Below are 27,514 nucleotides of genomic sequence, written 5' to 3'. Positions count from 1 at the left end.
GTTGTTTTTTGTTTGTTTTTTGCCCTGTATTTTATTATTATTTGTGTACAGATGATTTATTTATTATTTATTTATTTTGTGGTTTCCTTTCTAAAAAATATATATACAAGGAGAAATTTTGGGGTATAAGAACGAGTCCAGGATGTGTGATGGGGGCCCCTGGCACTCTTGGGGGCCATTTAAAGCCCATTGCATCCCAAAAAACATTTTAAACCCACACTGATTTCAGGACATTTTTCCAAGGATGAAGTTTAACCAAAATCTCGAGGAAAGTTAAAACTCTCAGGCCCAGATTCTTAATAGTGTTGCTCACGAATATTCGCATTGCGAATATTCGACTCGAATATAGCATATTCGAGAAATCGCGCTATATTTCGAATTTCGCGGTGAATATTCGCAATTCCGAATATTCGCATTTTTTCAATTTGATTTTTAAAACAGATCACATCCTATCGACGTCTAAAAGCATTGCTGGTATGATTAGAGACCCTGGGCCGAGTAGCTAAGCTGAGGCGATCCTATTATGTTGCCAAATTGAAAAAAAAAAAATTGCGATTTTTCGCTATTGCGAATGCGAAAATGATTGCGAATTTTCGATAACTGTGGTAGGAGAACTCTGATTGTCTCTGATGCAAAAGGGGGGGGCTTTGTGTATGTGTATGTGTATGTTATGAATATTTGTATGTTTGATATTATTATTTTTTGTAAGAAGGAAAAAATTGCGCATACCTTAAAAAAGGGGAGAATACAGCAGCAACTCAAAAATGTTATACAACATAAATTAATACAAGACAGAAAATGGAGTCGCTCTACAAGAATAAAAAATATGTCTAGTGACAAGACATGTGGGCAAATTATAAAATAAGCAAGCGCAAATAACTTGTGAAATACACAGTGAAACAAATATATAAAGAAATATAGTCCCAATAATAGAAAAATAATCTTTCATAAAAATGTCTTTGATATGTGAAGTGAAAAAAAGTCCAAAGCATGCAGCATGAACGTGTTCAATCTTCAAGGTGTTTGATTGACAAACGGCTGTGACAGATGGATAGAGTAAAGAATCACCACCAATGCAAAACACTTTTTATTTTCTATTGTAAAATATCAAGAATATTCTGAGCCAATCAGAGTGCTCCTTCCGCATTTGCCGAATATTCGCAATTATTTTGTATTGTAAAATATCAAGAATATTCTGAGCCAATCAGAGTGCTCCTTCTGCATTTGCCGAATATTCGCAATTATTTTGTATTGTAAAATATCAAGAATATTCTGAGCCAATCAGAGTGCTCCTTCTGCATTTGCCGAATATTCGCAATTATTTTGTATTGTAAAATATCAAGAATATTCTGAGCCAATCAGAGTGCTCCTTCCGCATTTGCCGAATATTCGCAATTATTTTGTATTGTAAAATATCACGAATATTCTGAGCCAATCAGAGTGCTCCTACAGCATTTCTCGAAATTGCGCAATAAATATCGCATTCGCATGTTGCGATATTTCGATAAAATATCACGAATATTCTGAGCCAATCAGAGTGCTCCTACCGCAGTTATCAAAAAATCGCAATTATTTTCGCATTCGCAATAGCGAAAAATCGCAATCATTTACTTTCGATAAAATATCACGAATATTCGAATTTAGCGAATATATCTCGAATATTCGAATATATATTCGAGATATATCGCGAAATCGAATATGGCATATTCTGCTCAACACTAATTCTTAAAGGACTTACGACGGCGCAGCGCCATGTACGCCGTCATAAGTACTAATCCGACTCGTCGTATCTATGCGCCTGATTCTTAGAATCAGTTACGCATAGATATCCATTCGATCCGACAGGCGAAAGTCTCTTACGCCGTCGGATCTTAACTGCATTATTTGTTTGACCGCTTGGTGGCGCTTCCGTCGGATTCCCCGTCGAGTATGCAAATTAGCTAGATACGCAAATTCCCGAACGTACGCGCGGCCGACGCAGTAAAGTTACGACGTTTACGTCAGGCTTTTCCCGGCGTCAATTTCCCCCTGCTATATGAGGCACAGCCAATGTTATGTATAGCCGTTGTTCCCGCGTCGAAATTTTAAAAAGTTACGCCGTTTGCGTAAGTCGTCCGTGAATAGGACTGGACGTCATTTACGTTCACGTCGAAACCAATGACGTCCTTGCAACGTCATTTGGAGCAATGCACACTGGGATATTTTACGGACTGCGCATGAGCAGTTCGTTCGGCGCGGGGACACGCTTCATTTAAATGATACACGCCCCCTACCCGCCGAATTTGAATTCCGCCGGGTGATTTACGCTAAGCCGCCGCAACTTTACGGGCAAGTGCTTTGTGAATAAAGCACTTGCCTGAAAAACTTGCGGCGGCGTAACGTAAATCGTATACGTTATGCCACCGCAGAGATATGCCCAGTGTACAATAATCTGGGCCATAATCTTCCTCCTATCTACACCCTAAATTGCTACTTAATGGCGCTTTACTGCTTTATCTCTATGAGTCATCCAACCCATGGTAAGAGACCTCCTCAGGTACCAGGAGAGAGACAAATACCACTGAGCCATGAGAGCGCCCTCTACTGACCTATTTACACATCTCCAATTTGAATACAGTAAAAAGAAAATATAAATGTCTAGGATTTTAGAATTATTTAATTCACATAATAATGATTCCCTGCAAACATCACACAGAGGCCCGGAGGCGATTCAGTTCGCATGTGTTGCGCTATATAAGTTTCTCACTCACACACATTAACATTTAATAATTTTGAGGAATAGGCTCAAGCTAATATTTTTTTTTTGTAGACTAATTTTAGGTTGTCTTTGGTGTTGTTTACTTCCCACCTGTCCCCACTGGCCCCCGCCCCTTTGGTACATTTAGGTGATGGAAATTCTGGAAGGACTCAAGGCTCAACACAGTCTTTGGCCTCCTTTTATCCCAGTTGCCCCCTAGGGTACGACACAGGTTAGAAGACGGGTCATTGAAAGATTTAAATAATGGCTGCTGAACCCTACAGGTTGGTCCTAAAAAAAATTGCAGAAATGGCAGAAAGAAGATGGTGAGCCAGTGGCATTCTTGGTAAACAAAAATGTATCATTTGGTTAAGAGTTAGGGTTGGATTTAAGGTTGGATTTAGGCTTGAAGTTAGGGTTGAAGTCAGGGATGGAGTTAGGGTTGGAGTTAGGGTTGACATTAGGGTTGACATTAGGGTTATAGTCAGGGATGGAGTTAGGGTTGAGGTTAGGGTTGAAGTTAGGGTTGAAGTTAGGGTGGAAGTTAGGGTTGGTGTTAGGGGTAAAATTTGGGTTGAAGTTAGGGTTGGAGTTAGGGTTGGATTTAGGGTTGAAGTTAGGGTTGGATTTAGGGTTGAAGTCAGGGTTGAAGTCAGGGTTGGAGTTAGGGTTGGACTTAGGGTTGGACTTAGGGTTGGAGTTAGGTTTGGATTTAGGGTTGAAGTTAGGGTTGGAGTTAGGGTTGAAGTTAGGGTTGAATTTAGGGTTAAAGTCAGGGTTGAAGTCAGGGTTGGAGTTAGGGTTGGAGTTAGGGTTGGATTTAGGGTTGAAGTTAGGGTTGGATTTAGGGTTTGAGTCAGGGTTGAAGTTAAGGTTGAAGTTAGGGTTGAAGTTAGGGTTGACGTTAGGGTTATAGTCAGGGATGGAGTTAGGGTTGAGGTTAGGGTTGAAGTTAGGGTTGAAGTTAGGGTTGGTTTTAGGGGTAAAATTTGGGTTGAAGTTAGGGTTGGAGTTAGGGTTGGATTTAGGGTTGAAGTTAGGGTTGTAGTCAGGGTTGAAGTCAGGGTTGGAGTTAGGGTTGGAGTTAGGGTTGGAGTTAGGGTTGTAGTCAGGGTTGAAGTCAGGGTTGGAGTTTGGATTGGAGTTAGGGTTGGCTTTAAGGTTGGAGTTAGGGTTGGATTTAGGGTTGGAGTTAGGGTTGGATTTAGGGTTGAAGTTAGGGGTTGGAGATGGGGTTGGAGATAGGGTTGGAGTTAGGGTTGAAGTTAGGGTTGAAGTTAGGGTTGGAGTTAGGGTTGGAGTTAGGGTTGGAGTTAGGGTTGGAGTTAGGGGTTGGAGATGGGGTTGGAGATAGGGTTGGAGTTAGGGTTGAAGTTAGGGTTGAAGTTAGGGTTGGATTTAGGGTTGAAGTTAGGGATGGGGTTCGGGTTGAAGTCAGGGATGGAGTTAGGGTTGATGTTAGGGTTATAGTCAGGGATGGAGTTAGGGTTGAGGTTAGGGTTGAAGTTAGGGTGGAAGTTAGGGTTGGTGTTAGGGGTAAAATTTGGGTTGAAGTTAGGGTTGGAGTTAGGGTTGGATTTAGGGTTGAAGTTAGGGTTGAAGTCAGGGTTGAAGTCAGGGTTGGAGTTAGGGTTGGACTTAGGGTTGGACTTAGGGTTGCAGTTAGGTTTGGATTTAGGGTTGAAGTTAGGGTTGGATTTAGGGTGGAAGTTAGGGTTGAATTTAGGGTTAAAGTCAGGGTTGAAGTCAGGGTTGGAGTTAGGGTTGGGGTTAGGGTTGGATTTGGGGTTGAAGTTAGGGTTGGATTTAGGGTTGGAGTCAGGGTTGAAGTTAGGGTTGGAGTTAGGGTTGGAGTTAGGGTTGAAGTTAGGGTTGAAGTTAGGGTTGACATTAGGGTTGACATTAGGGTTATAGTCAGGGATGGAGTTAGGGTTGAGGTTAGGGTTGAAGTTAGGGTTGAAGTTAGGGTGGAAGTTAGGGTTGGTTTTAGGGGTAAAATTTGGGTTGAAGTTAGGGTTGGAGTTAGGGTTGGATTTAGGGTTGAAGTTAGGGTTGGATTTAGGGTTGAAGTCAGGGTTGAAGTCAGGGTTGGAGTTAGGGTTGGAGTTAGGGTTGGAGTTAGGGTTGGATTTAGGGTTGAAGTTAGGGTTGGATTTAGGGTTGAAGTCAGGGTTGAAGTCAGGATTGGAGTTAGGGATGGAGTTAGGGTTGGAGTTAGGGTTGGAGTTAGGGTTGGATTTAGGGTTGGAGTCAGGGTTGAAGTTAGGGTTGGAGTTAGGTTTGGAGTTAGGGTTGGAGTTAGGGTTGAAGTTAGGGTTGGATTTAGGGTTGGAGTTAGGGTTGGAGTTAGGGTTGGATTTAGGGTTGTAGTCAGGGTTGAAGTCAGGGTTGGAGTTAGGGTTGGAGATAGGATTGGAGTTAGGGTTGGCTTTAAGGTTGGAGTTAGGGTTGGCTTTAAGGCTGGAGTTAGGGTTGGAGTTAGGGTTGGAGTTAGGGTTGGATTAGGGTTGGAGTTAGGGTTGGATTTAGGGTTGGAGTCATGGTTGAAGTCAGGGTTGGAGTTAGGGTTGGAGTTAGGTTTGAAGATAGGGATGGAGTTAGGGTTGGAGTTAGGGTTGAAGTTAGGGGTTGGAGTTAGGGTTGGAGTTAGGGTTGGAGATAGGGTTGGAGTTAGGGTTGAAGTCAGGGTTGAAGCTAGGGTGGAAGTTAGGGTGGAAGTTAGGGTTGGAGTTAGGGTTGGAGTTAGGGTTGGAGTTAGGGTTGGAGTTAGGGTTGGAGTTAGGGTTGAAGTTAGGATTGAAGTTAAGGTCGGATTTAGGGTTGGAGTCAGGGTTGAAGTCAGGGTTGAAGTTAAGGTTGGAGTTAAGGATGGAGTCAGGGTTGAAATTAGGGTTGAAGTTAGGGTGAAAGTTAGGTTTGGAGTAAGAGTTGGAGTTAAGGTTGGAGTTAGGGTTGGAGTTAGGGTTGGAGTTAGGGATGGAGTTAGGGTTGGAGTTAGGGTTGGAGTTAGGGATGGAGTTAGGGTAGGAGTTAGGGTTGGAGTTAGGGATGGAGTTATGGTTGGAGTTTGGGGATTTTGCATTCAGTCATTCAGGACCCTCGCTGACAGGGCGCCATTTCTACACCTTGACCACTCCGATGGGTGCAGCTCGACCCTTCCCCCCCCTATCTAAGCTGGAGAATATCCCGCCGCATGTCTTTCGAGGAACCAATGCGTGACGTTGAGCGTTTGGCGAGCCGTGTTAATTTCCCTCGGATTCCTCTTAATAACGATGTCTTGTTGTAAGTTGCGCAGAATTGGAACACAAGTTTTCTCAAGCAGAAAATGGCTTTTCCCCTCCCCCGCCTGGTGTAAAGAGATAAATAATAGTGTAATGAAAGGCGCTCGGCACATCCCTCCGCCGCGTTCCCCGAGGCGGACATCTTCAATGCGTGTCCTGCACAGCCTGCGTGCCACGATGTGACAATCTCGTTAGCATCTAACACATGGCAGCGGCAGGACGACGGGACTCCGCAAGTCATTCCCCCCCCTTTTTTTAAACCGTTCTGCACAAGAGGCAAAAAAAAAGGCGATGGGAACGGCAAAGAGAAGAGATTTACGCCGGCTGTCAGCGGCCGTGACATTTATATATGGCCGCACTGTACGGGCGTAATGGACACAGCTGCGGCTCCGTAATGACCTGCAGCGCGGCGTATTGGCGGACGGAATCCGCCGGGCCGCCATGCAGCTGCGTTTCGATAGAGTCGGCCGCGGAGGGCGGTTAATCTGGAGGTCGAAGAGAGCGGGGCCAAGTGATTTGTCACAAAACCGGCAAAAAGAGAGATTTTTTATGCCGGGTTCAGTTTCACGGCCGGAGTTATAAATTCATATTTTTTTTTTTAAATCAGTGACACGCGGCTTACCCAGAATCCAACGCGGCCGGGTTCGCTTTCCGCTGCTTCGGAGCGATAAATCTGCGTGTGCGTCGTTGTCGTTGTTGGGAGTGGTGGAGCTTTGTGTATTAATTGGGTCGGGGAAGTCTAAGTGACACACAGCCGAGGGGGGGGAGGGGGGAGGGCAACGCGCTGCATTGATTTTATTGGATTAGTCGGATACTTCAAAGGAAATTCACCTTCAGAAATATCAGGCTGCGTGCGTTCTGTGCGTTCTGTAATGCGTTTTCCGTGATGGATGTCTCTGCGCTGAAAGTTAAATATCAGCTTCCAACAGCTGTCAATCAGCGGAGCGTGTGAACAAGCGCCGGCGCCGCGGGGGGGAAAAATATGTTTTTTTTGGCACATTAACTGCGTCCATATCACGGGGAGGCGGGATCAATCGGAAAAAATTGAGGTTTGCAATTGTTTTTTGCTAAAAAAATGCATCTATATCTATCGGTTTACGAGTAACGCGATTAACGAGCATTTTGAATAACGAGCAACTTTTTTATTAAATTCTGACTCAGTTTGCAAAAATGAGCCGAAGTCAAGCTAATGGGGCGTGCAGTACCACATTCGGCCAGACGTGCAAGGGGGCACTCAAAACGGTTCAGAGCCATTTGGAAATACTTGGAAATACTCCGTTCCCGAGTGTTTCCGAACCTTTCCGAGATCAGCCGAGCTGTCCCTGAGTGTTTCCGAGGCTCTCTGCCCCCCCCCCACCTCTGGCCACATGAGGTATTGCATGCCATAGAAGTCAAATGCGGAACGAATTATCTTCATCTCCATTGACTTCTATGGGGAAACTCGCTTTGATATGCGAGTGCTTTGGATTACAAGCGTTCTCCTGGAACGGATTATACTCGTATTATCTAAATATTTGGGGGGGAGTGGCAAACTGATACCACACCCCTCTCCCCGTGGGGGAAGATGGATGGGAAGGCGGCGGACGCCTCAAGCACAGCAGGAGACAGACTGCGGACGGGAAGGCAAGGCAGCGATCTTCGCAAGCACCCCCCCCCCCTCGCGTTAGATGGACTAGAAGGAGCAACAACCCCACGCGGGAGGTGGACCTTACCTTAGGAGGCGGGGGGAAAGGAAGAGCCGGGGGCCATTGCTTCTCCTTCCGGCTGAACAGGAAGTGTGTCCTGTAGACTTGTGCACTGCTGAAAATGCGTTTTTTGTTTTATTCGCTTTTTGGGCTTTTTTTTTTGTTTTTTCGGATCATTCGTTATGATCAAAATTAATAGTTTATAACTATTATTACAGTTTATTATTATTATTATTATTATTATTATTTTTATTATTATTTTTATTATTAATAATAATAATAATAATAATAATAATAATAATAATAAAAAATAATAACAATAATAAAAAAATATATATTAATTGTTAATAAATGTAATAATTTAACTATAATAGAAATTATCCGAATGTTTTTTGTTCCTTTGGATTTTAAAATTATCGGATTTTAGTTCTTTCGGATTTTCGTTCTTTCAATTTTTGAATTTCTGATTTTTTTTAAGATTTTTGAAAATGTTTTTCTGTTCTTTAGAATTTTTGTCCTTTTCGGAAGAATTTTTTAAAAGGTTTTATGCCAAATTTTGACAAAAAACAAAATACGGAACGATACGAATTGCACATGTCTAGTGTCCTGAGACATGACTGGCCAGGGAGTCCTAATGACGGGATCGGGACTCAGGACCTATTATTAATAATTAAATTATTACATTAATTAACCATTATTATAGTTTTATTATAAATTTTATTATTGTTATTATTATTATTATTATTATTATTATTATTATTTTATATAAAATAATAACAATAATTAAAAAAACTATATTAATGGTTAATAAACGTAATCATTTGATTATAATAGAAATTATCCGTATGTTTTTGTTCCTTCGGATTTTTGACTTTTTGGATTTTCGTTCTTTTTTTCAGATTTTCAGGCCAGATTCATGTACCTGCGCTGCGGCGTAACGTATCCCCTTTACGTTACGCCGCCGCAAGTTTTCGGCGTAAGTGCTTGATTCACAAAGCACTTGCCTGTAAACTTGCGGCGGCATAACGTAAATTTGTCCAGCGCAAGCCCGTCTAATTCAAATGGGGCGTGTACCATTTAAATAAGGCGTGTTCCCGCGCCGAACGTTCTGCGCATGCTCCGCTTGGAAATTTCCCGCCGTGCTTTGCGCGATATTACGGCGCCCTGACGTGTTTTTTGAACGGCGATGTGCGTATTGTACTTTCGTATTCCCGGACGCCTTACGCAAAAAAAAAAAATTAAAATTCGACGCGGGAACGACGGCCATACTTTAACATAGATGGTGTAATTTTACACCATCTAAATAGCACTCTTAACTTTACGACGCAAAAAAACGGCGTAAGAGAATGCGACGAACGCGCGTACCTTCGTGGATCGCCGTAAACAGCTAATTTGCATACCCGACGCTGGAAAATGACGCAAACTCCACCCAGCGGCCGCCGGAAAATTACACCTACGATCCGAAGGCCTACGAAGCCGTACGCCTGTCGGATCGAAGCCAAAAGCCGTCGTATCTTGGTTTGAGGATTCCAAATCAAGATACGATGCGGCAAATTTGAAAATACGCCGGCCTATCAGTAGATACGCCGGCGTATTTCCGCTGTGAATCTGGCCCTTCATTCTTTTGGATTTTTGAATTTCTGATTTATTTTTTTCAGATGTTCGAATTTCGGCTTTTCATTCTTCAAAATTGTTATTCTTTTCGAAAATTCCTTTTTGACTGAAAAGAGCCCATCGCGGTGTCAGACAAATGTCACACAGGCTTCATACCAAGAGGGGGCGCCGTGCTGCTGCCGGGTACAAATCACAAAGCACAGATCTGTTTTCAGCTTCCTCCTTGAAATGGAAAGTTATCTGACACCCGAGATACTCGCAGATATTTTTGGATACAAATTTGAATGGTAGATTGTTACATTGTCATCATTGTCAGATGTAACCATTTCCCTGGAACACGTGAAATGAAACTTTTACCGCGACCTCAGAATTTATTCATCGTTTCATCATTACAGCCCTCTCTTCATTTTCTTGTTTTAAATATAATAATAAAAACCGCAGGAGGTGATCAAATACCACCAGAAGAAAGCTCTATTTGTGGGGGGGGGGAAACATAAAGATTTCATTTGGGTACGGTGTTGCATGACCGCGCAATTGTCATTCAAAAGTGCAACCGTGTTGAAAACTAAAAATTGGCCTGGGCAGGAAGGGGGTGAATATGCCCGGTATTGAAGCGGTTAATGACATCCCAGTCTTATAGCTAGATTCAGTAAGAGTTAGGCCGGCGTCTCAGTAGATACTCCGACCTAACTCGGAATCTGCGCCGACCTATGTTTAAGTGTATGCTCAAACAGAGATACACTTAAACCTATCTAAGATACGATGGCTTGCGCCGTCCTATCTTAGGGTGCAATATTTAGGCTGGCCGCTAGATACGCCTATTCACGAACGTACGTGCGCCCGTCGCAGTAAAGATACGCCGTTTACGTAAGGCATTTTCAGGCGTAAAGTTATTCCATCAAATAGCTGGACTAGTAATGTTAAGTATAGCCGTCGTTCCCGCATCGAAATTTGAAAATTTTACGTTGTTTGCGTAAGTCGTCCATGAATAGGGCTGGACGTAATTTACGTCCACGTTGAAACCAATACGTCCTTGCGGCGTACTTTGCCGCAATGCACACTGGGATATGTACACGGACGGCGCATGCGTCGTTCCTAAAAAACGTCAATCACGTCAGGTCAACCCATATTAACACAAAACACGCCCCCTCAGCCTAATTTGAATTAGGCGCGCTTGCCCTGGCCACATTTACGCTACGCCGCCGTAACTTAGCAGGCAAGTACTTTGTGAATACAGTACTTGTCCTGCTAACTTACGGCGGCGTAGTGTAAATACGATACGCTACGCCGCCGCAAGGATGCGCCCGCCTACCTGAATCCAGCTATTAGTCCGTAGGGTTCAATATAGAGTTGGCCCCGCCCTTTGCAGCTTTATGGAGAAAGGCTTATGGGAAAATATATATATTTTTTTATTATTATTATTATTTTTTTTTAATTTTATTTCCATCAGCCTTTTTCATAAAGCTTTTCCTATATATATATCTTTATGGGAAAAGGCTTTTGGAAATAAATAATTATAAAAAATAAAAATATATATATCATTTTTTTATTTTATTTTATTTCCACATATATATTATTTTTTTATTTCCATAAGCCTTTTTCCGTTAAGTTTTCCCAATTCCTATATATATATATATATATATATCCCCCCCCCCCATGAAGCTTTTCCTATATATATATATATATATTCCCCCCCCCCCCATGAAGCTTTTCCTGTGCTCTTTGTTAGTTCGTTTTCTCAGCCAGTTTCGTGCTTCAAAGCTCCTCATTACAAAGCCGTCTTTGCGGCGCTCACGTTGTTACGCACGCGTCTTCTACGTCTTTTTTCCAAAAAAAAAAAAGTCAAAATGCCTCCAAAACACAATAGATCTGAATTGTAATCTATATATAGAACGTAGAACTAAACGCTCTTCTTTTATACTTTGTAAAAGAGTCTTGAAAGTCACCGCTGTGCTGGAAAGTCGGAGACTGGAAGCGCCCCATAGCGGCCGGTCACGTGACCATGGACGCGGGGGGCTGACAGTCAGAGAGCGCCGTGATACTATCTTACCAGCCAATGACACGTCCTGACTGATCTTCTCCGGTCCCTCCAGATACTTCACCACAGATCAGGCTGGCAAAGTCTCCTATTGAGTCCTCCTAAACGCTGATTTATTGGAAGGCCCTGAAGAAAGTGGTTTGGCCCTCCGAAACAAGTTGGATTTTTTTTTATGTGATCATGGCTGGTGGGAGGAGCCAGTAGGGGGCTGTACATAGCTTCCTGAAAACATCACAGCACCCGGCCTCAGTACTCCTCTCCAGAGCCCCTCGGTCCTGGTGCAAGCAGTGGGAGGAGTTATGCAAATATTAAAATGCCTTGATGGGCGGGTGTCAATCTGGAGGAGTGGGTGTTCCAAGAAAGGCTGCATTTGCATAGGTAACACCCACAAGTGATGCTGAACCTCCATGATTGAAAGAACTGGAATCCAATAAATGAAAGGGGTGGGGTCGGGGACAGTCAGGCTGGGAAGGAAAGGGTTAGCTGATGGACGTCATCCAGCCAGGAAATGGGCTTTATCGGACTTGCTGCAGCTTCTAATGCACATTGTGAGAAGCTCATAGTGTGCGGTGATATCAGAGGAAGCCGTTAAGGTCCAGGAGAGGAGCCAGTACACCTGTGCAAAGCTGAAGGGGAGGAGCTAGTACACCTGTGCAAGACTGAAGGGGAGGAGCCGGTACACCTGTGCAATACTGAAGGGGAGGAGCCGGTACACATGTGCAAAGCTGAAGGGGAGGAGCTGGTACACCTGTGTAATACTGAGGGGGAGGAGCCGGTACACATGTGCAAGACTGAAGGGGAGGAGCCGGTACACCTGTGCAAGACTGAAGGGGAGGAGCCGGTACACCTGTGCAAGACTGATGGGGAGGAGCCTATACACCTGTGCAAGACTGAAGGGGAGGAGCCTATACACCTGTGCAAGACTGATATACACCTGTGCAAGACTGAAGGGGAGGAGCCTATACACCTGTGCAAGACTGAAGGGGAGGAGCCGGTACACCTGTGCAAGACTGAAGGGGAGGAGCCGGTACACCTGTGCAAGACTGAAGGGGAGGAGCTAGTACACCTGTGCAAGACTGAAGGGGAGGAGCCGGTACACCTGTGCAAGACTGAAGGGGAGGAGCCGGTACACCTGTGCAAGACTGAATGGGAGGAGCCGGTACACCTGTGCAAGACTGAAGGGGAGGAGCCGGTACACCTGTGCAAGACTGATGGGAAGGAGCCTATACACCTGTGCAAGACTGAAGGGGAGGAGCCGGTACACCTGTGCAAGACTGAAGGGGAGGAGCCGGTACACCTATGCAAGACTGAAGGGGAGGAGCCGGTACACCTGTGCAAGACTGAAGGGGAGGTGCCGATACACCTGTGTAAGACTGAAGGGGAGGAGCCGGTACACCTGTGCAAGACTGAAGGGGGGGTCAGAGGTCAGAATTTAGGTTGCATTGATTGGACCCCTTTTATTCTCAGAATATAAAATGGAGTTGTTTGGGAAGCAGCTCCATGTTTTCTTCGGCTTTCATTCGTTGTCCGGATGGAGGTAATGATCGTGTTTCTGTAAGGGTGGCGGCCTGTTTGTCGCTCGCTGCCATCTGATCGGTCCCGTGACGCAGACCCCGGGGACTTCTCCTCACTTCTCCCCATAGACATCGGCCTCCAGGTTGTGATATGATGTAAGGAAGTGCAAGAGCAGTGTGCAGCTGGCAGGCGATATTCAGCTGGCCAGGGGATGGCGCTGTGCTCAGGTGCTCACACTTTACATTGGATTTGGACAGAATTCCCGGGATTGGAGCTCCGGCTACAGAAGTCATAGGAGGGAAATCTCAGCTTCTTCTGATTGGCTTTTCTGCAGAAATGTATTTATTTGTTTCAATTTTTACTTTGTGTTTATAAATATTTACAAGAAAAAACTCCGCCCCCTATGTAAAGAGAACATGTCAGTCATTTCACTTGTGTTGTATGCATGAAAAAATTCCCGACACAACACCCAGCAACCGGGGCTGGGGGGAGGGGGCACATGCCTTATTGTTCTATGCATGTCTAGTTGTATGTTCTTGGTTCCTTATAGTTCTGTGTATGTCTAGTTGTATGTTCTTGGTTCCTTATAGTTCTGTGTATGTCTAGTTGTATGTTCTTGGTTCCATGTTGTAGTTCTATGTATGTCTAGTTGTATGTTCTTGGTTCCGTGTTGTAGTTCTGTGTATGTCTAGTTGTATGTTCTTGGTTCCGTGTTGTAGTTCTGTGTATGTCTAGTTGTATGTTCTTGGTTCCTTATAGTTCTTTGTATGTCTAGTTGTATGTTCTTGGTTCCGTGTTGTAGTTCTGTGTATGTCTAGTTGTATGTTCTTGGTTCCGTGTTGTAGTTCTGTGTATGTCTAGTTGTATGTTCTTGGTTCCGTGTTGTAGTTCTATGTATGTCTAGTTGTATGTTCTTGGTTCCGTGTTGTAGTTCTATGTATGTCTAGTTGTATGTTCTTGGTTCCGTGTTGTAGTTCTATGTATGTCTAGTTGTATGTTCTTGGTTCCGTGTTGTAGTTCTATGTATGTCTAGTTGTATGTTCTTGGTTCCGTGTTGTAGTTCTATGTATGTCTAGTTGTATGTTCTTGGTTCCGTGTTGTAGTTCTGTGTATGTCTAGTTGTATGTTCTTGGTTCCGTGTTGTAGCTCTGTGTATGTCTAGTTGTATGTTCTTGGTTCCGTGTTGTAGTTCTATGTATGTCTAGTTGTATGTTCTTGATTCCTTATAGTTCTACGTTTGTCTAGTTGTATGTTCTTGGTTCCGTGTTGTAGTTCTATGTATGTCTAGTTGTATGTTCTTGGTTCCGTGTTGTAGTTCTGTGCATGTCTAGTTGTATGTTCTTGGCTCCGTGTTGTAGTTCTATGTATATCTAGTTGTATGTTCTTGGTTCCGTGTTGTAGTTCTATGTATGTCTAGTTGTATGTTCTTGGCTCCGTGTTGTAGTTCTGTGTATGTCTAGTTGTATGTTCTTGGCTCCGTGTTGTAGTTCTGTGTATGTCTAGTTGTATGTTCTTGGCTCCGTGTTGTAGTTCTGTGCATGTCTAGTTGTATGTTCTTGGCTCCGTGTTGTAGTCCTCTGTATTTGGGGATGTGGTACACGGCACCCTCAGATGGCAGATTGTCTGGAACCCATAACTATCTATCATACAATTCTAAGGCAGACGTGAGTTTCTGCGGAGCGGAGAACGCTTAGAACCCGCAGAAATCCCGCAATGTGTACAATCCAAATAGGAACATTTTTTTCTGGAGTTCCCCTTTAAGTGTGACCCGTGTGATGGATTGAGGGCGGTTCTGATTTATTTTCAGGCGGCCGGCTGTGCGGCGCGAGGGTCTCCGCTTTGCCCTAATTTTCCGCGCAAGTGTCTGGGCCGAGCCTGGAAAATTGTCACCTCCACTTTTCACGGCTCCACGCTGTCAGCTGCTGCCCTAATTTCATCTCGGTCCCCCCCCCTCCCCCCTTCCCTTCCAGTTCAGCGGCGTGCGGCGCGCGGCTTCTCCTCTCCGCACTTTTCCCCCGTTTTGGCAGCAGCTGCGTCGCCTGTTTTGTACCCGCTGTGCCGGTTGCTTCCGGGTTCTGACTGGGCGACCAGCCGCAGACACCTGCCTGGCATCAGAGGAACCGCTTGTCATCCGCCGTGACCGTACACGGCGGCAGCCGGCGCCTTATCGTGTTCATTAAGGCGGCGCGCTTTCATTCCAAACCTCTCTCTGAGGATATAATGAGGCGCGTTGGCATTATATAAGGCCGAAACCCCGCCCTGCCTTTAGCACTACGCCTGACCCCGCGCCGCTGCAAGTCACGCACCTCGCTAATGCCTTCGCTCGGGAGACGCAGGAAATTGGAATTGACCCGGAGAAAGTAAAAAAAAAAAAAAAAAAGACCTTCACGGCCCAGAAGCCTCCAGGGAAGCAGAACTGTCAATTACGGCGGCTGCTAATTGAACTCGGAATCCATTATCGTTAACGGGCTTTCCAAGAGGTTCTGTGGCAGCTTCGGTATTGTGGAAAACGCGAGCGAGCGACCGGCGGCGGCCGCATTCCGATTATCTACTCTGTTTCTGTAAATAACTGTTTCCTGTGATTAGATATCCCGGGGGAACCAAATCTCTGCAGCCAGAATTACCGGTCACTTTGTACCCCTAGGGGGGCGGGGCGGAACCGGCCCAATAATCTCCAGCAATCTGCAAAATCAGGGTCAGCGCCTGCCATTTCCCCATTAACCACTTAAGACCCGGATCTTTAGGCAGGTAAATGCCCAGGCCAGTTTTTGCGATTCGGCACTGCGTCGCTTTAACTGACAATTGCGCGGTCGTGCGACGTGGCTCCCAAACAAAATTGGCGTCCTTTTTCCCTCACAAACAGAGCTTTCTTTTGGTGGTATTTGATCGCCTCTGCGTTTTTTATTTTTTGCGCTATAAACAAAAATAGAGCGACAATTTTTAAAAAAATGCAATATTTTTAACTTTTTTCTATAATAAATATCCCCAAAAAATATATCAATATTTTTTTTCCTCAGTTTAGGCCGATACGTATTCTTCTACCTATTTTTGGTAAAAAAAAATCGCAATGAGCGTTCATCGATTGGTTTGCGCAAAATGTATAGCGTTTACAAAAATAGGGGATAGTTTTATTGCATTTTTATAATTTTTTTTTTTTTTTTACTTCTAATGGCGGCAATCAGCGTTTTTTTTTAGTGACTGCGACATTATGGCGGACACTTCGGACAATTTTGACACATTTTTGGGACCATTGTCATTTTTTCACAGCAAAAAATGCATGAAAAATGCATTGTTTTCTGTGAAAATGACAATTGCAGTTTGGGAGTTAACCACTAGGGGGCGCTGAAGGGGTTAAGTGTGACCTCATATGTTTTTCTAACTATAGGGGGGTGGGGCTGGACGTGTGACGTCATTGATCGTGTTTCCCTATATCAGGGAACACACGATCGATCACAGCGCCACAGTGAAGAACGGGGAAGCTGTGTTTACACACACCTCTCAGCTCCGGGGACCGATCTCGGGACTCCAGCGGTGATCGGGTCCCGCGGCCGCGGTCACGGAGCTTCAGACCGGGTCGCGGGCGCGTGATTGTGCCCAGCCGTGCCATTCCGCCGACGTATATCTGCAGGAGGCGGTCCTTAAGTGGTTAATGATTTATTATTGCATAAAAAGTTGCCTTTGTGAACCGAATACAACAAGCAGAGGTGGAAAACGCGATGTAGATGGAAAGTTAAGGGTGGGCGCGCAGGGTGTGCCGGGTGTGCCTGGGCACACCCTAATTTTCACGTGCTGCGCAGATTACCCCTGCTGACTGGCTGCAGAGAAAGGGACTCGGGAATCTCTGTCCTCAGTCCCTTTCTCTGTCTCAAAGGTGAGACATCGGGGATCTGTTTAGACCCTCTTATTTTTCAGCCTTGTTCGGTGACCCTACAAGGCTGAGCCCTCCCCCCACAGAGCGCCATGAGAGAAGTGAAGGGGAAAGTGGCTTTTGGGGCATATTGTCTGAACCCCCCCGGGATTGGTTAAGCCTTGACATTAGAGATTCAATCATTTCATATTTACTGAACCAAATGTATCTTAGAGCGAGGAGGACTTCTCCCCGAGACGTTCCTGGACTCCGAGACGATCGTCATTCTTGGATGGCTTCGCCGTTTTCATGCCGCCGATCCTCTTGTCAGCCAAAAAAAGAAAGTCATAGTAATTCCTATGACAGGAAGATGCTGCCCTTGCGTCCCTGGAGGAGTCTGGAGGTGGACCTTTTGGCCCCGATCTGTTCCTGGAGGGGTCAATGTGAGGGCCACGGGGCCCGGCAGTATTGTGTAGTGAGCAGCTGAGATTTCTGGCATGTCTGCCGGGTTCAGGGAAAAGAATTCCCTCTCACGGATGAGACAAGCTGTCCCATTAATAATGAATGTCTCCACCTGACTGTGCATGGCTGGGCCTCTGGAGCGCACACAGACCTGGCCGGGAGGGGGGGTCTGTGCAGAGACTGGGGTCATCTCACCCACTCAGGGGCCCCAAGGCCTCGCCGTCATGGGGCCCCCCTCTGATCCTGAGACTTGGGGGAAGATTCTGAACCTTTAGAGCCTTGAGTGAAGGCCATGACCAGAAATAAAAGACTGGGGAGGATGAGGATCCGGAATGCTGAGGGTCTGATAGGTACCTGCAGGGCCAACGTGTCCCCCACCAGGGCCTCAGCCCACCTCGGGATCTGTGGGGGGACAATAAGGTGTACAATCGCTGTCTGGTCTGTTCAGGGATATGAACCCTCCTCTCTATGCGTCAGAAATACGGAAAACGAGAAGAGCATTTTGTATGTATAGAAGAATACAATGTGAATCTATGAGAAAAATTAAGTTCAATGGTTCCGAGCATGCGTGGAATTGTTTCCGAGCATGCGTCGAAAGTGCGTCGGAAAAATAGAGAACCTGCTCTTAGGCCCGGATTCACATACAGCGGCGCATATTTAATGCCGCCGTAGCGCATCTTCTTTACGCTACGCCGACGCAGCGCAGAGAGGCAAGCTAGTACTGCCAAAACTGCGCTGGGTTTTCCTAGGCGTAATCCGGCGTAGGTGGAAGAGGGCGTGAGCCATGCAAATGAGGAGTGACCCCATGCAAATGATGGGCCGAGCGCCAGACAGATATGTATAACGAACGGCGCATGCGCCGTCCCGTAGACGCATCCCAGTGCCCATGCTCACAATCACGTCGGAACTACTCCCTAAGATACGACGGATCACTGCCTACGGCGTGAACGTAACCTACGCCCAGCCCTATTCACGTCCTACGTAAAATACGTAAAATACGTCGGCTTGTGTTCCCTTTGCATGGATGCTGCTGAGTTACACCTCCTTTATGGGGCATAACTTTACGCCGGACGTATGACTTTACGCGCACTGCGACGGACGGACGGACGTCCCTCATTTGCATATTTGACTAGAAAATCAATGGGAGCGCCAAATATGACCAGCGTAAATATGCGCCCACTCTACGCCGGCGTAGGCAAGTTACGTCGGCCAGATGAAGCTTATTTTCTGGCGTATCTTAGTTTCTCAGATTTGCACTTACGCGGCGTATCTCGAGATACGTCGGCGACATAAACGTAATCTACGCCTAGTCATATTCATGTACTACGTAAACTACGTAAAATACGTTGGCTTGTGTTCCCTTTGCATGGATGCTGCTGAGTTACACCTCCTTTATGGGGCAGAACTTTACGCTGGACGTATGACTTTACGCGCACTGCGTCGGACGGACGTACGTCCCTCATTTGCATATTTGACTAGAAAATCAATGGAAGCGCCAAATACGACCAGCGTAAATATGCGCCCACTCTACGCCGGCGTAGGCAAGTTACGTCGGCCGGATGAAGCCTATTTTCTGGCGTATCTTAGTTTCTGAGATTTGCACTTACGCGGCGTATCTCGAGATACGTCGGCGCAAATGCTTTGTGAATCCGGGGGCCTTAATCTTTTGCTGGCGGAAATTCCGACCGTGTGTACGCGGCATTAGGGATCACTCACAACCGGAGGTACAAGAACACGCAGTCACGGTTACTTTACATGAAGCACGCCCACTACATGCCTACTTTGAATTCGGCGGTGTTACGCCGGGCCATTTTCGCTACGCCGACGTAACTTAGGGAGCAAGTGCTTTGTGAATACAGCACTTGCCTCTCTATTTTACGTCGGCGTAGCGCAAATGAGCTGCGCTACGCCCGCTTAAACATACGCCGATCTACGTGAATCTGGCTATATAACAAAAGTTATAAACGATTAAATTATAAATATTGGAATTTCCTTAGTGAACGTAACGAATACGAATTTATCCGAATTTCTGAATTACCGAAATAACGAATACCGCCTCTATACGAATGGAACGTACCGAATTCCAATTTCTCAGAATTTACCGATTTATTCTAAATAACGAATTTTAATCATAATGAATGATCCAAAAAAAATGAATAAAACGAAAAATAAATAAAAAACATTTCGGCAGCGCACGTCTTCAGAATATCTCAAATCTCGCCCTGCACCCCAACCAAGTTCAATGAGTATTAAAGCACAAAACAAGGAAAGGAACCCGGGGGAAATCAGCGAGACCCAACAGGGGGCTCTGCTACAGGAGAAAATGATTAAAAAATTCTGCGGGAAGAGTGAGACTCCCTAATAATGGAAGCCTGAAGAATGCAGAGAGCTCAGTCCCGGAGATCTCACCACCGGAGTCCCCAGAGACCTGGAAATCGAGGCGACGTCACGTCTGACCCTCTGAATAAGCCCCAAATATCGATCATACGCCAATCCCACCGGGGACGGGCGTGCTGCAGCGCGCTCACACGCACGGGCGAATGTGCGTTTCATGGTGATCACCACGCGCTGTACAATAATTAGATCACAGGCGGCTGATTGATCCGACTCCTTAATTAATCCATAATTAAAAACGAAGGCCGCGCACAGCCAAGCGAACGCGATTCTAGGATAACGCTACATTTAAACCTGGCTAATCAGCAGGTAAAGACCGAACGTCATCAAAGGGGGTCATCCGCCCCGGAGTGCGGCTGGCGGCTTCATTCCGCCGAGGTCTGCCGGGTCAGAGGTGTGCGGTGACCTCATTGGAGGCAATTAAGCCTCATTTCAGGCAAGTGCTTGAAGGAAGAAATTTACTGGAACAAGCGTGCCGCCGGCAAAGTCTGAGGATGGGCGGCAAAGTCTGACTCTGAGGATGGGTGGCAAAGTCTGAGGATGGGTGGCAAAGTCTGACTCTGAGGATGGGTGGCAAAGTCTGAGGATGGGTGGCAAAGTCTGACTCTGAGGATGGGTGGCAAAGTCTGAGGATGGGCAGCAAAGTCTGACTCTGAGGATGGTCAGCAAAGTCTGACTCTGAGGATGGGCGGCAAAGTCTGACTCTGAGGATGGGCGGCAAAGTCTGACTCTGAGGATGGGTGGCAAAGTCTGAGGATGGGTGGCAAAGTCTGACTCTGAGGATGGGTGGCAAAGTCTGAGGATGGGTGGCAAAGTCTGACTCTGAGGATGGGTGGCAAAGTCTGAGGATGGGTGGCAAAGTCTGACTCTGAGGATGGGTGGCAAAGTCTGAGGATGGGTGGCAAAGTCTGACTCTGAGGATGGGTGGCAAAGTCTGACTCTGAGGATGGATGGCAAAGTCTGAGGATGGGTGGCAAAGTCTGACTCTGAGGATGGGCGGCAAAGTCTGACTCTGAGGATGGGCGGCAAAGTCTGACTCTGAGGATGGGTGGCAAAGTCTGACTCTGAGGATGGGTGGCAAAGTCTGACTCTGAGGATGGGCGGCAAAGTCTGAGGATGGGCGGCAAAGTCTGACTCTGAGGATGGGTGGCAAAGTCTGAGGATGGGTGGCAAAGTCTGACTCTGAGGATGGGTGGCAAAGTCTGAGGATGGGTGGCAAAGTCTGACTCTGAGGATGGGTGGCAAAGTCTGAGGATGGGCAGCAAAGTCTGACTCTGAGGATGGCTGGCAAAGTCTGACTCTGAGGATGGTCAGCAAAGTCTGACTCTGAGGATGGGCGGCAAAGTCTGACTCTGAGGATGGGTGGCAAAGTCTGACTCTGAGGATGGGCGGCAAAGTCTGACTCTGAGGATGGGTGGCAAAGTCTGACTCTGAGGATGGGGGCGGGAAAGTCTGACTCTGATGATGGGGGGGTGGGGGGAGTCTGACTCTGAGGATGGGTGGCAAAGTCTGACTCTGAGGATGGGCGGCAAAGTCTGACTCTGAGGATGGATGGCAAAGTCTGAGGATGGGTGGCAAAGTCTGACTTTGAGGATGGGTGGCAAAGTCTGACTCTGAGGATGGGTGGCAAAGTCTGACTCTGAGGATGGGCGGCAAAGTCTGACTCTGAGGATGGGTGGCAAAGTCTGACTCTGAGGATGGGCGGCAAAGTCTGACTCTGAGGATGGGTGGCAAAGTCTGAGGATGGGTGGCAAAGTCTGACTCTGAGGATGGGTGGCAAAGTCTGACTCTGAGGATGGGGGGTGGGGGAGGGGGGAGGGGGGCGCTCATGTCCTGGACCTGGAGAAATTTAATTTTTTCATCTTTAAAATAATAAAGAAATTTAATGAATTTGCGTTTGTAATTCCTCCGCACAATCGCTGCCTGGCGGGTCTCGGGTTTACTAGCTGGTGCTGCCACTCGGTACCTGCAAGAGGCGGCATCCTGCTAAAGAACTACAAGTTCCAGCATGCAAAGCCGGACAATAAAGAGCTCCTGATTGGTTCCAGACACTCCCCATGTCGGGACACATTTACCTTTTACATACAGGAATTGGGTGTGAAGAGGCGGCTTTTCCCTGCGGACGGATCCGCCGCACATCCAGAAGTAACAACGCCGACCTCTCAGATTGGTTATTAATGAATCAATTTTGGATCTCACCTTCCTCCCGAGGGACTCCGAGCAATTAGGAGCTGATAGGTGGTAATACACTCATCTTAATTAGTAGAATATAATATTAGAGCAATTTCTCTACCAGCGTGTCTTTGGAGTGCAGGAGGTAACCCATGCACTTCGGCAGGTGCAGCCAGCCTGTCTGCCACTAGGTGGCTCTGTTCCAGAATGGCGTGTGGTTACAGCAGAGAGAGTGTCACCAGGTGCTAGGCCCCTTTTTAGTTAGAACCTTTTTCTCTCCGGAAGGCCAGGCGGCATCAGAAGATCGGATGCATTGAAGCTCCTTCCCCCTTCACAGTCACGGGCCGGGTGGGTAGTTTCTGTCCCTGACTGCCGAACTTAATTGGCGGTCGGGTAAGCGGCGAGGCCTGAAGAAGCCCTATGGCTACCCGTACCCGTTTGCTGAGATCGCACCTGGAGCCGGGTGCTGGCACCCAGAAGCCTTTGCTGTCCCGCTCCCCGCACCTGCTGCCACTGGACCGGGATGCTCCATGATTGGCCCAGGGCCCTCAGGCAGTACCCGATTGGCCCACTGAGTCCTGGTAGGAGATGGGGGGAGGCAGAGCCCCCAGCGCCGACATTAGTATTGATCACAGGCAAATTAGGCGGCTGCGAGGCTCCTGAGTGAGAGGCCTTAGGAGGCATGCCTGATTTGCCTGACTAGAGAGTCGCCTCTGTCCTGCAGTGATGTCATAGTTGAGTCAGAGCCCACATACACTATATTGTCAAAAGTATTGGGACACCTACCTTTAGACGACCCCCTCCCCTTTCACACTGGGGCCACCGAGTGTTAGCGGTAAAGCGCTGGCTTGTTTTAGTGGCACTTTACCACTGTTCAAGCGGCGCTCTTCACCTGCTAGCGGGGGGGCTTTTAACCCCTGCTAGCAGCCGAAGAAGGGGTTAAAAGCACGCGTTTTGCAACGCTTTCAAAGCGCTATAAAGTTTCTGCACTTTATATTTAATAGAGTTAAAAAAAAGTGCATTTTGAAGGACCCCTTGTATACAGTGGCCCAGATTCAAGAAGCTATTGCGCAATAGCTGTTTTGCTCCCGCGTAGCGAATGCCCCTGATTCAGGAACCTCGTTACACCGACTGCAGCCTAGGTTGTGACAGACATAAGCCTCCTTATGCCTTCATATCTCAGGCTGCATTCTTGCGTTGGCCGCTAGGGGGCGCGGCCTTTGTGATCGGCGTATAGTATGCAAATTGCATACTACCACCGATTCACAAAAGTTGCGCGGGCCCTGCGCACGCAAGGTACGGAGTTTCCGTACGGCGACTTTAGCGCAAGGTTGCTCCTGCTATAGCAGGGGCAGCCAATGCTAAAGTATAGCCGCCCTTCCCGCTCGTGAAATTTAAATTTCACGTCGTTTACGTAAGTGATTCGTGAATGGCGCTGGACGCCATTCACGTTCACTTAGAAGCAAATGACGTCCTTGCGACGTCATTTGCCGCAATGCACGTCGGGAAAGTTTCCCGACGGAGCATGCGCTGTTCGCTCGGCGCGGGAGCGCGCCTAATTTAAATGATTCCCGCCCCCGGCGGGATCATTTACATTAGGCGCCCTTACGCAGGGCTAATTAGCATAGCGCCCGTGCAATTTACGGAGCTACTGCTCCGTGAATCGCGGGCAAATCGAAATATTTGCGTGGGCGCAGAGCAAAAATCGTTGCCCTTTGCCCACGCAAATATTGCGCGGATCTACCTGAATCTGGGCCAGTATATATATATATAATAAATTCTGCATCACCTAAAAGGCGACTCTTCCCGACAACAGCCCAATATCAACTTTCAGCTGGTCTGTAACAACTCACTATAAGAACAGGAGGGGGTTCTCTATGGGATTGATCGGCTCCTTCTATGTCTGTAGAGTCGTCTGTAATCGTTTTTTGTTGCCCTGACCGGCGTCGTTGATCCCCGGCGGGCGGTCGCCACCCTAGACCCCGGTTAGAGTCCTTGTAATTGGCGGCTCAGGGATAAAAGTCCCGGGTTTAGTGTGGATGAGAGGCAGTCGGCGGCGATCGCGATTCGACAAAGTAACTTCCAGGCTGAGCCCCGTCTTCCCTTTGATAGAAGATCTGGGCGGCTTAGCGTGGGATTAATGCTGAGCGGGTCTGAAAGGCGCGGGGAGACGCGGCGTCTCCATCAGGTCTTACAACCTTCGCCTTTCCTCAGCTGAGCAGCAGAGATCACATCCTTTGAACATGGCGGACCGCGCTCAAAGGTTCACTTCCATTTCCGCTCAGAGATTCTAAAGATCTTTTCATCCTCCCGAAACTCAGACAGCCAATGAAATGCCTCCAAAGGTGAAGAAGAATGTCACTTTAAAGATTATCAATCATCAATATGTACAGAAGAAGAACTTCCACAGATTAGATACAAAATGAGAGCCAATCAGAGCGCTCAGAATTCTTCTTTATGTTTCTATAAACTGAAAGGGAAATATGATTGGTTGTTACAGGTGACTGACCTTTATTACTTCTTACTTATTTCTTCCTTCTGTTTCGTTCGTTCCTTCCTTCTTCGTTCCTTCCTTCCTAAGTTCCTTCTTCCCTTCCTTCCTTTTCGTTCGTTCCTTCCTAAGCTCCTTCCTTCCTTCCTTCCTTCCTTCCCTTCCTTCCTTTTTGTTCCTTCCTTCTCCTTCCTTCCCTTCCTTCCTTCCTTCCTTCTCTTCCCTTCCTTCCTTTTCGTTCCTTCCTTCCCCTTCCTTCCTTCCTTTCTTCTGTTTCGTTCGTTCCTTCCTAAGTTTCTTCCTTCCCTTCCTTCCTTTTCGTTCGTTCGTTCCTTCCCCTTCCTTCCTTCTCTTCCCTTCCTTCTTTCCTTTCTTCCCTTCCTTCCTTCCCTTCCTTCCTTTTCGTTCATTCCTTCCTAAGCTCCTTCCTTCCTTCCTTCCCTTCCTTCCTTTTCGTTCGTTCCTTCCTTCCTTCTCCTTCCTTCCCTTCCTTCCTTCTCTTCCCTTCCTTTTCGTTCCTTCCTTCCCCTTCCTTCCTTCCTTTCTTCTGTTTCGTTCGTTCCTTCCTAAGTTCGTTCCTTCCTAAGTTCCTTCCTTCCCCTTCCTTCCTTCCTTCCTTCCTTTCGTTTCGTTTGTTCCTTCCTAAGTTCCTTCCTTCCCTTCCTTCCTTTTCGTTCCTTCCCCTTCCTTCCTTCTCTTCCCTTCCTTCTTTCCTTTCTTCCCTTCCTTCCTATATTTCCTTCATTCCTTCCCTTTCTTCCTAATTTCCTTCCTTCCTTCCTTCCTTCCTTCCTTCCTTCCCTTTCTCCTTCCTTCCATCTTTCATTCCTTTCCTTCCCTCCCTTTCTTCCCTTCCTTCCTTCATTTCTTTCCTTCCTTTCCTCTCTCCCCTACCCTTCCTTCCTTCATTCATTCCTTCCTTCCTTCCTTTCCTTCTTTCCTTCCCTCCCCTTCCTTCCTTCCCACTTCTCTTCTCTCCTCTCCTTTCCTATCTCTCACCTCTCTCCCCTCCCCCTCCTCTCTTTCATTCCCTACTCTTCTTCTCTCTCTCTCTCTCTCTCTCTTTCTCTCTCTCTCTCCTTTCCTCTCTTTTCTGTTTTTTTTCTCTCCCCCTCTCTACTCTCCTCTTCTCTCCTCTCCGTTGCTGTCTCTCACCTCTCTTCACCCCCCCCCCCACTCCCTTTATAATTTCTGTCACCCCTCTCTCTCCCCTCTGCTTTCCCCTCTTTTGCCTCTCCTCTCCCCTGACCCCTCCCTCCCCTCTCCCGACCCCTCCCTCCCCTGATCCCTCCCTCCCCTCTCCTCTCCCCTGACCCCTCCCTTCCCTCTCCCCTGACCCCTCCCTCCCCTCTCCTCTCCCCTGACCCCTCCCTCTCCTCTCCTCTTTGCCTCTCCTCTCCCTCTTTATTCTCTCTTTTTTCTTACCCTCTCTCTCTCTCTCTGTCCCTCCTTCTCCTCCATCTCTTCTCTCTATATCTCTTGCCTCTCATTTTCTCTGCCCCCCCCAACCCCTTCATCCTTCTCTTCTTTCTTCATCCCCCCTCTCTCTCACCTTCTCTCTTTCCGTCTCCCCTCTATCTCTTCACTTTCTCTCCCCTCTCCCTCTTTCTTCTCTCACTGTCCCTCCTTCTCCTCCATCTCCTCTCTCTATCTCTTGCCTCTCATTTTTTTTTCCTCTCTCTCTCACCCCCAACCATAGGTGTGCGCACAGGGTGTGCCAGGTGTGCCTGGGCACACCCTAATCACCCTGTGCAATGCAGATTCCCCCTGCTTAACCCCCATAGCAGATGAGGCTACAGAGAAAGGGACTGGGAAATCTCTGTCCTCAGTCCCTTTCTTTGCTATTTCATCAATGTCCCTCAGTGGGGCTCCTAACACATTGTAATAAAATAATAAACCCCCCCCCAAAAAAAAAACTGTTACAGTTAAAAAAAAAATATTTGTTCATAATATTTTTGTTTATGCAAAAATTATTTCCAAAATTTTTAAAAAATAATAAAATAAAAATAAAAAACGACTGACACCAATCTCATTTCTACTAACACCATCCACTGCTCTATTGCGCATGTGTGTTTGACCTTTGAGGTGCACACCCTAATGCAATAGGCTGCGCACACCTATGCCCCCAACCCATTGTTCCTTCTTTTCTTTCCTCTCCTTTCTCTCTCCCTCGCTTTCTCTCTTTTTCTCTCTCTCTCTTCCTCTCTCTCTCTCTTTCTCTCTTCCCCTCTCTCTCTCTTCCTCTGTCTCTCTCTCTCTCTCTCTTCCTTCTGTCTCTGTCTCTCTCTCTCTTTCTTTCTCTCTCTCTTTCTTTCTCTCTCTCTCTCTCCCCCTCTCTCTCTCTTCCTCTCTCTCTCTCTCTTTCTTTCTCTCTTCCTTGCTCTCTCTCTCTTCCTCTGTCTCTCTCTCTCTTCCTCTGTCTCTCTCTCTCTCTCTCTTCCTCTGTCTCTCTCTCTCTTCCTCTCTCTCTCTCTTTCTTCCTCTTCCTCTCTCTCTCTCTTTCTTTCTCTCTTCCCCTCTCTCTCTCTTCCTCTGTCTCTCTCTCTCTCTCTCTCTCTTCCTCTGTCTCTCTCTCTCTTCCTCTCTCTCTCTTCCTCTCTCTCTTTCTTTCTCTCTCTCTTTCTTTCTCTCTCTCTCCCCCTCTCTCTCTCTTCCTCTCTCTCTCTTTCTTTCTCTCTTCCTTGCTCTCTCTCTCTGCCCCTGTCTATCTCTCTCTCTTGTTCTGTCTCTCTCTCTCTTCCTCTGTCTCTCTCTCTCTCTCTCTTCCTCTGTCTCTCTCTCTTCCTCTCTCTCTCTCTTCCTCTCTCTCTCTCTCTTACTCTGTCTCTCTCTTCCTCTCTCTCTCTTCCTCTCTCTCTCTCCCTCTCTCTCTTTCTTTCTCTCTTCCTCGCTCTCTCTCTCTCTCTGCCCCTGTCTATCTCTCTCTCTCTTCCTCTGTCTCTCTCTCTCTTCCTCTGTCTCTCTTACTCTGTCTCTCTGTTCCTCTCTCCCTCTCTCTCTCTCTCTCTCTCTCTCTCTCTCTCTCTCCCTCTTTCTTTCTCTCTTCCTCTCTCTCTTTCTTTCTCTCTTCCTCTCTCTCTCTCTTCCTCTGTCTCTCTCTCTTTCTTTCTCTCTTCCTCTGTCTGTCTCTCTCTATCTTCCTCTCTCTCTCTCTCTCTCTCTCTCTCTCTCACCCTCTTTCTCTTTCTTTCTCTCTTCCTCTCTCTCTTTTCCTCTCTCTCTCTCTTCCTCGCTCTCTCTCTCTCTCTCTGCCCCTCCTCGTCGCTCGTCATTATTTA

General features: G+C 46.9%; 1 protein-coding gene across 1 annotated transcript in view; it reads left to right on the top strand.

Annotated features, from left to right (window-relative positions):
- CNTN4 (contactin 4) overlaps positions 1-27,514 on the top strand; it is a 221,745-nt gene that overhangs the window by 21,454 nt on the left and 172,777 nt on the right. The window lies entirely within an intron of this gene.

Source organism: Rana temporaria, chromosome 7 (assembly GCF_905171775.1).
Source record: "Rana temporaria chromosome 7, aRanTem1.1, whole genome shotgun sequence".
NCBI lineage: Eukaryota > Metazoa > Chordata > Amphibia > Anura > Ranidae > Rana > Rana temporaria.
This window is presented reverse-complemented; position numbering and strand designations above follow the sequence as displayed.